The sequence below is a fragment of the Mobula birostris genome, chromosome 12 (genome assembly GCF_030028105.1).
Source record: "Mobula birostris isolate sMobBir1 chromosome 12, sMobBir1.hap1, whole genome shotgun sequence".
Lineage (NCBI taxonomy): Eukaryota > Metazoa > Chordata > Chondrichthyes > Myliobatiformes > Myliobatidae > Mobula > Mobula birostris.
This window is the reverse complement of record NC_092381.1, coordinates 107,632,986-107,645,142: the sequence shown is the minus strand read 5'-3', so window position 1 is coordinate 107,645,142 and position 12,157 is coordinate 107,632,986. Positions and strand designations below refer to the sequence as shown.

At 49.5% G+C, this 12,157-nt stretch overlaps 1 protein-coding gene across 6 annotated transcripts in view; it reads right to left on the bottom strand.

Annotated features, from left to right (window-relative positions):
- Window positions 1-12,157, bottom strand: part of LOC140206171 (homeobox protein six1-like) — a 67,835-nt gene that overhangs the window by 45,367 nt on the left and 10,311 nt on the right. For 5 of the 6 annotated variants that reach the window (XR_011888084.1, XR_011888086.1, XR_011888085.1 and 2 more), the window contains exon 2: window positions 9,828-9,915. The gene's annotated coding sequence lies outside the window, so the exon portion shown is untranslated. The remainder of the gene's footprint in view (window positions 1-9,827; window positions 9,916-12,157) is intronic. The other variant, XR_011888087.1, reaches the window with a different exon arrangement.

The window sequence follows — 12,157 nt, the reverse complement described above, 5'->3', positions numbered from 1 at the left end:
GGGAGGCAGCCGAAAGGAAACTATAGACCTGTTCGCCTGACATCAGTGGTTGGGAAGTTGTTGGAATCGATTGTTAGGGATGAGATTACGGAATACCTGGAGGCACATGACAAGATAGGCCAAAGCCAGCATGGTTTCCTGAAAGGAAAACCCTGCCTGACTAACCTTCTGCAATTTTTTTGAGGAAATTACAAGCAGGGTAAACAAAGGAGATGCAGTAGATGTGCTGTACTTGGATTTTCAGAAGGCCTTTGACAAGGTGCCACACATGAGGCTGCTTAGCAAGATAAGAGCTCATGGAATTACAGGGGAGTTACTAGCGTGGGTGGAGCATTAGCTGATCGGCAGAACACAGAGAGTGGGAATAAAGGGATCCTATTCTGACTGGCTGCCGGTTACCAGTTGAGTTCCATAGGTATCCGTGTTGGGACCACTGCTTTTTATGATCTATGTCAATGATTGGACCATGGGATTAATGGATTTGTGGCTAAATTTGCTGATGATACAAAGATAGGTGGATGAGCGGGTAGTGTTGAGGAAACAGAGAGCCTGCAGAGAGACTTAGATAGTTTAGGGTAGTGGTCACCAACCTTTTTAAGCCCAGGATCCCCTACCTCGACCTTAGTGAAAGGCAAGATCTACCTACTAAATCGTTTAGAGAAAAAACAGCTCAGATTGTACTTCCAATTTGAGGCCTTTTATTTGGGCTAATTGTATTTGAATTAGGGTTAGGGTTAGGGTTAGGGTTAGGGTTAGCGGACGTGAAGGACGGACTGGGAATCTGGACCAGCAAACGGCAGGTGAAGGTGAAGTTGAGGTTGGATTCCAACGGCGGCGTCATCCATCCCCCCTCCGTCTTCGCCATCGGAGGGAACCGAGGGTACATGGTGTACGCAGGACAACCCAGGGTGTGCCGAAACTGCGGCAAGGAAGGGCACATCGCAGCCCAGTGCAGGGTGGTGATGTGCAGGAACTGTAAAATCGAAGGCCACCTGACCAAAGACTGCACGCAGGCCAAGTCCTGCAACCTCTGCGGACAGGCCGGCCACCTGTACAGAGCCTGCCCGAAGCGTGGGGGCACCTACGCACAGGCGACCAGGGGAGGTGCTGGCCCTGAAAGGGCCCAGGCAGCTGCGGACGTACCCACCAGCGCTGCAGATGAGGCACCCGACAGGACGGATGACGAGACCAGGGAGGAAGGTGCAAGCACCCCAAGACCTGCCACCCCACTGCAGACCCTCCAGGACCAGGCAAACGACGAGCAGGAGTCCATGGAGGAGGGGAGAGCTGAGGGGGAAACCGAATGGAAGGTCGTGAAACGAAAAAAGACCCAAAAGGCGGCGGCCAAGCGACAGAAGGCGGAGCAATGCCAGAAAAGGGCAGGGAACCACACAGCCCCTGGTACCCTGTCCTCTTCAGAGGAGGAAGGAGTTGGGGGAGGCCAGCAGCCCCGGCGGAAGAAGCGGCTGGCAGAACAGGTGGAGAGGAGGAGAGAGGAGGGAGAAAGTCTGCTGGCCACCCCCCAAGTACAGGAGGCGGTGAGCAGCCGACACACACAGCTCCGGGAATCCGGGAGCAGAGCCACGGCTGGCACCCAGCAGCCGGAAGGGGAAGCAGCCCAGGAAGTCAGCAACCCCCCGGGCCCAGACCCAGAACCAGAACGGCCACACACGGAGGAGTACTACCAGCAGTACCTGAGCCCACAGGAGGTGGAAAACTTCACAAAGGCGGTGGGAATGAAGGCTCAGGATGGCAAGGGTGAGGACGGAGAGCAGCCAAAATAAAAGACTTACAATGATGGCAGACCTTAAATTGGCGTGCTTGAATGTGCGAAGTTTGAAGAGTACTGGGCGATGCGTCAGCGCGCTCCAGTACCTGGACACTGTAAAGGCCGATGTGACCTTCCTCCAGGAGTGTGGACTACCACATCTCCGTAACTACCGGAGGTGGTCACGGTGGTGGAAAAAAGGTTTGTCGGTGTGGTCGGGGGGCAACGATTGTCGCGCTTCCGGCCTGGGGATTCTGCTGCGGGGAGGCAACTTCTCAATCACCCAAGTTAAAGAGGTGGTTGCGGGGCGCCTCCTGGTAGCAGACGTCAAATACCGGGGCACTCCGCTCCGGCTGATCAACATGTACGCCTCCCCCGTGCGGAGCGAGCGGCTGGCCGTCTTCGAGCAGCTCCCACAGCTGCTGGTGACGACCCAGCCGGTCGTTCTGGCCGGAGACTTCAATTGCACCATTGATGCGGCTGGAGGACCCGGCAGTGCCGACGGCAGGCTAGACAGTACCTCTAGACTCCTGAGGGAAATGGTGAAGACAGCCAAGCTGCGCGACGCCTTTGGCACCCCCACAGGTGGAGCACAGCCGCAAGCCACCTGGACACGATCGGACGGCTCAGCCCGCTCCCGGATCGACTTCCTCTTCCTATCTGAGTCCCTCACGGTCAGGTCCACCGACGTCACGCCGGTGTTCTTCTCTGACCACTGCCTTCTGAGAGCCACCTGTCGGTTACGGGAGGACCAGAAGGCAGGCAGGGGGACGTGGAAGCTGAACGTAAAGCTGCTGACCCCAGAGAACATCGAGGAACTAGAGAGGGAGTACACAGGTTGGAGAACCTTGAAAGCCTTCTTTGATTCCCCGGTTCACTGGTGGGAAGCCACCAAGGAGAACATTAAGAGGTTCTCCATCCGCAAGGGTATTCAGAAGGCAAGGCAGGAGCAGAGGGAACTGCGTAAACTCCAGACAGAGTTGCAGCAACTTCTCCTTCTGCAGTCGAAGGGGGTGGATGTCAGGGAGGAATTGCGAGAGGTGAAGGGCCGGCAAGCCCAGCACCTCGCCGCGGAATCCTCCAAGATCATCTTCCGATCAAGGGTCCAAACCGTGGAGCAGGACGAGACGTGCTCACACTTCTTCTTCCAAAAGGTGCACAGGGGGAGCCCTGTGATCCACAACCTTAAGGAAGAGGACGGCTCAGTCGCGTCCTCGCAGACCGACATACAGAGGATCTGCAAGTCCTTCTATGCCAGTCTGTACGAGGAAAAGGCCACAGAATCCACAGCCTCCCGCAACTTCCTGTCGTCTATCACGCAGGTCTTAGACGACAGCAAGCGGGAGAGTCTGGATCAGCCACTGACCCTGGACGAGCTGACAAGCTCCATCCGTTCCTTTGGGTCGGGTAAGACTCCCGGAAGCGACGGCTTACCGGCTGAGTTGTACTCGGCTCTGTGGAACTGGATGGGCCCAGACCTGCTGGAAGTGTACAACGCTATGCTTCTGGCCGGCAGTATGTCTGAGTCCATGAGGAAGGGCATCATCACCCTCATCTACAAGCAGAAGGGGGAAAGGGAAGACATTAGGAATTGGAGACCCATCTCTCTCCTGAATGTGGACTACAAGATCCTGTCCAAGGCTATCGCCAACAGAGTCAAGTCTGCTCTGGGACAGGTGATCCACCCGGACCAAACCTGTGCTGTACCGGGCAGGAAGATCTCAGACAGCCTCGCGCTGCTGAGGGACACCATCGCCTACGTGCAGGACAGGGGGGTGGACGCCTGCCTGGTCAGCTTGGACCAGGAGAAAGCCTTCGACAGGATATCGCACACGTACATGGCGGACGTGCTCTCCAAAATGGGATTTGGGGAGGGAATCCGGAATTGGATCAGACTGCTCTACACAGACATCCGTAGTGCAGTCCAGGTCAACGGGTGGGAAATAGACAGCTTCCCCATCAGGTCTGGAGTCAGGCAGGGCTGCCCCCTCTCCCCTGTCTTGTTTGTCTGCTGCATAGAACCCTTTGTGGAAGCCATCAGGAGGGATGAGGGCATAAGAGGGGTGACGCTGCCAGGCAGTGGAGGGACCCAAGTGAAAACCTCCCTGTACATGGACGACGTCACCGTCTTCTGCTCTGATCCGAGGTCAGTTCGCAGGTTGATTGGCACCTGCGAACAGTTCGAGCTAGCGTCGGGGGCCAGGGTCAACCGCACGAAGAGCGAAGCCATGCTCTTTGGCAACTGGCCCGACCGATCCAGCGTCCCCTTCACCATCAGGTCTGACCACGTGAGGGTGTTGGGGATCTGGTTCGGAGGGGCTGAGGCGTGCAACAAGAACTGGCAGGAGCGGACTGCCAAGGTGAAACAGAAACTGGGACTGTGGGGAGGGTGCTCCCTGTCGATAACGGGCAAGAACCTGGTCATCAGGTGTGAGGTGCTCTCAGGGCTGCTGTACTTGGCGCAGGTCTGGCCCGTCCCCTGCTCCTACAGCTCGGAAATCACCCGGGCTGTCTTCAGATTCGTCTGGTGATCCAAGATGGAGCGGGTGAGACGGGCCGCCATGCACAAGTCCCTGGACAACGGGGGCAAGAACGTCCCCAATGTCGCCCTCACCCTGATGGCCAGCTTCGTATGTGGCTGCATCAGGTTGTGTGTAGAGCCCAGGTATGTGGGCACCAAGTACCACTATGTGCCCAGGTTCTACTTGTCGCCCTGGCTACGAAGGATGGGTCTGGCCCCACTCCCGCGCAACGCCCCAGTCAGCTGGTCGTTGCCGGCATACCTGTCCCACGTAGCAAAGTTCTTCCAGGAGAACGCCTTTGACCACAAGGCCATCAGGCAGTGGTCGGCACGAAGTGTCCTGCAGGCACTGCAGGAGAAGGACGTGATGGACACAGTGGGGTGGTTCCCTGAGCAGACTGTCCAGTTCATCTGGCAAAATGCCTCATCGCCAGATCTCACCAACAGGCACCAAGACCTCGCCTGGCTGGCGGTGAGAGGGGCCCTCCCAGTCAGGAATGTCGTCCCCGCACCCCACTGCCCACGGGAGGACTGCAGTGAGGAGGAGTCTGTGACCCACCTCTTTGCGCACTGCCAGTTCGCAAAGAGGGTGTGGAGGAGGATGGACGGGCTAGTGTCACGTTTTATCCCCAGCAGCTGCGTGACAGAGGACTCTCTGATCTACGGGCTGTTCCCGGGGACGCACACGGAGACCAACATCCGGTGCTGCTGGCAGATCATCAACTCGGTGAAAGACGCTCTTTGGTCAGCCCGAAACTTGATGATCTACCAGCACATGGAGATGTCCGTGGGAGAATGCTGCCGACTGGCACACTCTCGGCTGCAGGAGTACGTGCTGAGGGACGCACTGAAACTCGGTGCAGCCACCGCAAGGGCCCGGTGGGGAAGGACCACAGTATAGGTTTTCTCCACCCGTGGGAGTGGGAGGGGTCGGGTGGTGGGGAGTATACCCCTCAACAATGAGATGCTAAGCTGAACTACTGGAGTGCCACGTGGGTGGCTATAAACACGGATATTTTACTGAGTATAATGGAAACGTATGTAAAGGATGAAAAGTTATTGAATGGTTATTGTATATATTTATTTTTGAATAAAGTATATTTTGAAATAAATAAAAAAAAATTGTATTTGAATTACACAAAATACTTATGTCAAACTTTCAAATTAATTCAAACAAGAAAACACTATAACTAGCATATCAAACAGGCCATAGCTGTCTACTTCACACCTTTAATTCTAAGTTTCATTATTTAATTTTATTTCAACATGAAAAATAAATGAATAAAAATTGACTGTTGCACTCAGTATGATGCCTGAGGCTGAATACTTTCTGCTAGTTCCCTGAAATTTGGCTCATAACTACAGACAGCCAGTTTGAGACAGTCTGTGAGGTGTCTGTCAGTAAGGCAGCTTCTGTACTTAGATTTAATAATTTTTATCTGTGAAAATGCAATTTCACATAGAGAAGTTGACCCTAAGTAGGCTCTGACTTTTAGTGCTACAAAACTAATGCGCACACCATGCATTGCTAGGGCCCATCAGTAGTAATTGCCACCAGTTTATGAATGGGGATGTCATTTTCATGGACATTTTTTTAAACTCATTTTAAATATCCTCACCTCGCGTTCTCTCCTTTAATTGCAAAAGAGTGAGGAAGTCCTCCTTTATTGTAAAATCCTGGAAAGCCATTCTGACAAAATACAACAAGCTGAGCTGTTTGCATTACATCCAGGGATTCATCGAATTGCAGTGAAAAATATCCACGTCCTCTGACAGTGACTCTACCCTCCTTGTCACTGTTGCAGGGCCAAGCAGTATATTATGCATTGCAGTTGTGATGTCATTTTTGTTTCTAAAGTCATTAAAAACAGTCTCTGTGGTAATGGGCATTGCTTCCTTGAATAAATCACCATCTGTAAAAGGCTTCTTGTGTTTAGCCAAAAGGTGACTTACACGAAATGATGCTTCAATAGCAGCCTTATTTTGAGCAGCATGTTTTGTGAAAAACAATTACTGGGCCTTCAACTCTGATTTCAGCTCCTCAACTTTCCTGGCACGAATTGTACTCTTTGGGAGGGGTAGGTGTCTTTAAATTTCTGGTGGTTGGTGTTGTGGTGCTGCTCCAGATTCCCTCTTTTAGTCAGTGCTTGTGTTTGATGGCACAACATAGATACACACTTGTCTTTCACCAAGGTAAATAGAAATTCCTCTTCCCATTCTGGATGGAATTTGTACGTTTTCACCTTCTTTCATGGCGCCTCTGCCATGCTATTAGGATATCACGAGCGAGTGCCGATTGCGTCGCCTCTGACCTGGGCTGACATTTACGTGCCGGGCAGCACCTAATTAATTAGCTGGTTTAATTCAGCTTTCTTCTTAAAGGGGTGCTGGGTGCGTTCCGACTACCACTGCACTCTTCGTGGCAATGTATCGGTCCGCGGCCTGGAGGTTGGAGACTACTGCCGTATATTGATGTTTGCGACAGTCTGTACTCTTATCTAACCTAATTGGTCATTTTGATGCAGCACAAGCTACGCTGAAAACGAAGTTAATGGCGGGGAGCTACACACATGCACACTGGGCAGAAAGAACGGAACCAAAACCCCGCAACCCAGAAACAATCTCTCTTTACAAACAGCTTTCAGTAGCGAAAGTACTGCTATATTACTATCATCCTAATCAGTATTACTTATTTTTATAATACTTACATTACAACAGTATTTGTGTATTTATTTTTGATATTTTTCGGGATCCACTGGGAAAGTCTCAAAGATCAACCAGTCAATCGTGATCGACGGGTTGGCGACCACTAGTTTAGGGGAATGGGCTAAGAAGTGGCAAATGAAATACAATGTTGGAAAGTGTATGGTCATGCACTTTGGTGGAAGAAATAAACGGGCAGACTATTATTTAGATGGGGAGAGAATTCAAAATGCAGAGTTGCAAAGGGACTTGGGGGTCCTTGTGCAGGATATCCTAAAAGTTAACCTCCAGGTTGGGTCAGTGGTGAAGAAGGCGAATGCAATGTTGGCATTCATTTCTAAAGGTATAGAATATAAGGGCAGGGATGTGATGTTGAGGCTCTATGAGGCACTAGTGAGACCACACTTGGAGTATTGTGTGCAGTTTTGGGTTCCTTATTTTAGAAAGGATATACTGACATTGGAGAGGGTTCAGAGAAGACTTATGAGAATGATTCCAGCAATGAAAGGGTTACCATATGAGGAATGTCTGGCAGCTCTTGGGCTGTAGTCCCTGGAGTTCAGGAGAATGAGGACGGATCTCAGAAACATTCAGAATGTTAAAGGGCCTGAACAGATTAGATATGGCAAAGTTATTTCCCATGGTAGGGGAGTCTAGGACAAGAGGACATGACTTCAGGATTGAAGAACGTCCATTTAGAACAGAGATGCAGAGAAATTACTTTAGTCAGAGGGTGGTAGATCTGTAGAATTTGTTGCCACAAGAGGCTGTGGAGCCCAAGTGTTTGGGTGCATTTAAGGCAGAGATAGGTAGGTTCTTGATTAGTCATTTCATCAAAGGGTATGGGGTGAAAGCAGGAGAGTGGGGATGACTGGAAGAATTGGATCAGCCCGTGATTAAATGGCAGAGCAGACTCAATGGGCCAAATGGCCTACTTCTGCTCCTATATCTTATAGTCTTATGATCTAAAATGCTGGAGGAACTCAGCATGCCAGCCAGCATCTACAGAAAAGAGTATAGTCGATGTTTCAGGTGAAAACATCAACTGTACTTTTTTCCACAGATGCTGCCTGGCCTGCTGAGTTCCTCCAGCATTTTGTGTGTGTAGCTAATCCTCTCGTGGGCTCAACCATGAGCTGTTCTAAAAATCCATCTTGTAGGAACTCTAGAAAATCCCCTTCCTATAATCCAGCACCAACTATTGTAACATTGCCCTTTTAGCATGTTTTTTCTATCTTCCGTTGTAACCTGTAGGCCACATCCTTAATACTGTTTGGGGGTCTTTATACAATTCCCATGCCGTTCCTTAGCCCTATCTACAATGATTCAACATGCAATGATTTAGCCAGAGAGTAGTGAACCTGTGGAATGCTCTGCCACAGATTGCGGTGGAGGCCAAGTCTGTGGGTATATTTAAAGTGTAAGTTGATAGTTTCCTGATTGGTCAGGACTTCAAAGAATATGGGGAGAAGGCAGATATAGTGGCTTAAGTGGGATCTGGGATGGTGGAGCAGACTCAATGGGCTGAATGGCCTAACTCTGCTTCTTGGTCTTATGGCCTTATGGTCTAACACCTTCCGACCCTATGTCACCTCTTTCTAATGATTTAATTTCATTTTTTGCCAACAGAGCAATGCCACCCCCTCTGCCTATCCTTTCGATACAATGGGTATCCCTGGACGTTAAGCTCCCGGCTATTATCTTTCAGCCATGATTCAGTGATGCCTACAGCATCGTACCTGCCAATCTGCAACTGTGCTGCAAGTTCATCGACCTTATTCCGTATACTACACGCATTCAAATGCAACACCTTCCGTCCTGTATTCACCCTTTTCTATGTGGTTGCACCATGCTCAACCTTTTTCCTAGCTTTGTCTGAGGTCTTACCAACATCTGTCTCCACAACCTCTCCACTAACTGTACTGGCACTCTGGTTCCCACCCTCCCCACCCCTGAAACTCCAATTTAAACCCCACTGTGCAGCATTAACAAACCTCCCCGCTAGGATGTTAGTCCTCCTCCGGTTCAGGTGCAAACCGTCCCTTCTATACAGGTTCCACCTTTCCTGGAAGAGAACCCAATGATCCATAAATCTTCCTCCTATAGCACATGGCACAAGTTGCAATCCTGAGATTACAACCTGGGAGGTCCTGCCCTTTAATTCAGCACTTAACGCCCAATGCAGAACCTCACCAGTTGTCCTACCCATGTCATTGGTACCTTCATGGACCATGACTTCTGGCTGTTCACCCTCCCACTTAAGAATGCTGAGGACTTGATCCGAAATATCCCAGACCCTGGCACCCAGGAGGCAACATGCCATCTGGGAATCTTGTTCTCTCCCACAGAACCTCCTGTCAGTTCCCCTAACCAATAAATCTTCTTTCCCTTTCCCTCCTGAGTCACAGAGGCAGAGTCAGTGCCAGAGATCCAACCACTGTGACTATCCTCTGTTAGATCACACCTCACCCCCCACCCAAAGTGATATACCTGTTGTCCTGTTGTTGAGGGGGATGGCCACAGGGGTACTCTACACTGGCTCCTTAACCCCTTTCCCCTTCCTGACTGTATCCCAGTTTCCTGTGTCTCGCACCTTGGGTGTTACCACCTCTCTATATGTCCTATCTATCACCTTTCAGCCTCCCGCATGATCCGGAGTTCATCCAGTTTCAGCTGCAGCTCCTTGATGCAGTTTGTTAGAAGCTCACAGTTGTGGTCAGAGATACTGGAGGTTTTCCTGCATATCCTGCAAGAAGAGCATTGCACTACCCTGCCTGATGTCTCTCCTGTCCTAGCAGAGCGGATATAATGAAGGGAAGGGAAAAAAACCTTTACCTTTTCTTTCCTTTGCCTTCTCTGAGTGAAGCCACTCTTCACCAAAGCCTCGAAGAACTAAAGCCTTCAGATCACCACTCCATGTCTGCTGCAACAATAATAATAGAGAAAAGATGTGAATTACAATAAGTGTATATATATATATAATTAAATACTTAAATTTAAAAACTAGTAGTGCAAGAAAAGAAATAAGAAAAGTCATGAGGTGGTGTTCCCAGATTCAATGTCCGATGGCAGAGGGGAAGAAGCTGTTCCTGAATCATTGAGTGTGTGTCTTCAGGCTCCTGTACCTCCTCCCTGATGGTAGCAATGAGATCAAAGCATGTCCTGGGTGATGGGGGTCCTCAATGATAGATGCCGCCTTTTTGAGGCATCGCTCCTTGAAGCTATTTTGGTTACTACGGAAGCTAAGGTAGGTTAATTGGTCATTGTAAATTGTCCTGTGATTAGGCTTGGGTTAAATTGGGGATTGTTAGGCGGTGCGACTCAAAGAGGCAATTAGGCCTATTTCACACTTATCTGTATTTATTTAATTTATTAAGATACAATAACAAACGCACCAGCATCACAGACAACAGAAAGTACGTAAATTATATGTTAATTATACCACACAGAGATATAAAAGACTGTGCAAACTCTTAGTGCTAAAAAACTACAAAGACACAATCAAAGATCAGTCCATAGTTGTGCAGGAGGTTATTGGTAGTGTTCATTGCTACCAATGATTCGGGACATGTCGGTCGGTTCACAACACTAATAGTTGAAGGGAAGTAGCTGTTCCTGGACTCGGTGGTGTGGAGGTTCAGGCTTCTGTACCTCCTGCCTGATGGGAGCTGTGAGAAGGCAACATGGCCTGGATGGGGGGTTCCCGGATAATGGATGTTGCCTTCCGGAGACATCGCCTGCTGTAGGCGTCCTCGATGGAGAAGAGAACCGTCCCCGTGGCCTCTTGCGCACACTATAGTTCACATCCCAGACTGTGACGTATCCAGTCAAATTCAACATTCAATGATTTAGCCAGAGAGAGTAGTGAACCTGTGCAATGCTCTGCCACAGATTGTGGTGGAGGCCAAGTCCGTGGGTATATTTAAAGCAGAAGTTGATAGTTTCCTGATTGGTCAGGGCTTCAGAGGATATGGCAAGAAGGCTTGAGTGGGATTTGGGATCAGCCACAATGGAATGGTGGAACAGACTCGATGGGCTGAATGGCCTAATCTGCTCCTATGTCTTACGGTCTTATGGTCTATCACTTTTCAACCCTGTGTCACCTCTTCCTAATAATTTTATTTTATTTTTTACCAACAAAGCAATGCCACATCCACTGTCTTCTTACCTATCCTTTCAATACAATGTGTATCCTTGGACATGAAGCTCCCAGCTATTATCTTCTTTCAGTAATGATTCAGTGATGCCTACAACATCATACCTGCCAATCTGCAACTGTGCAGCAAGTTCATCTACCTTATTCCATATACAGCCCGGGGTGGAGATACGTCTCTACCAAAGGAGGTGCAAGGCGCTCTTTCCCTCTGCTAGTCTGCAGGTCACCCTTGGGCGAGATGTAGCACCTGCTTAGACCCACCTCCCCGCTCCCTTCAATTGGGATAGTGGGAGCAGCTGGGTGTTCTTATGAGCAGCCGGTGCACATCACAAGTCCTGGTTGTGCAACTATTGGACACCAGGCAGACAATCCCTGAAGAGTATTGATAATGGCTGGGGTCACCCATCTTGTAAAGACACTGCCCAGGAGACTGCAATGGCAAACCATTTCTGTACAAAAACTTGTCAAGCGACCACGATCACCCATGACATACGACACAGCACGTAATGACGATGACCTCCTGTCCGATGGTAGCAGCGAGAAGAAGGCATGAAGCAGATGGTGGAGGTCCTGGCTGATAAACGCTGCCCCCTTGAGCCAGAGACTCCTGTAGATGTTGTCAGTGGTGGGGAGGGATGTGCCCATGTTGTGTTCACTACCCTCTGCGGCCCCTTGCATTCCTGTGCATTGTCATAGTGAAAATAAATTCATTATCAAAGTGTGTACACAGTATGTCACCATACACTACCTTGAGATCCAATTTCTTCCAAGAAAATAAAGAAATACAATAGAATTTATGTAAAAACTATAAATTACAAAGACTGACAAACAACCAATGTGCAAAAGAAGACAAGTTCAAAGTTCTACATAAATTTATTATCAAAGTACAGATATGTTACTATATACAAGCCTGAGAATAGTTTTCTTGCAGGCATTCGCTGTAAATCCAAGAATCAGAGTAGAATCAATGAAAAACCGCACCTGATATGGTGGATAAACAACCTATGCA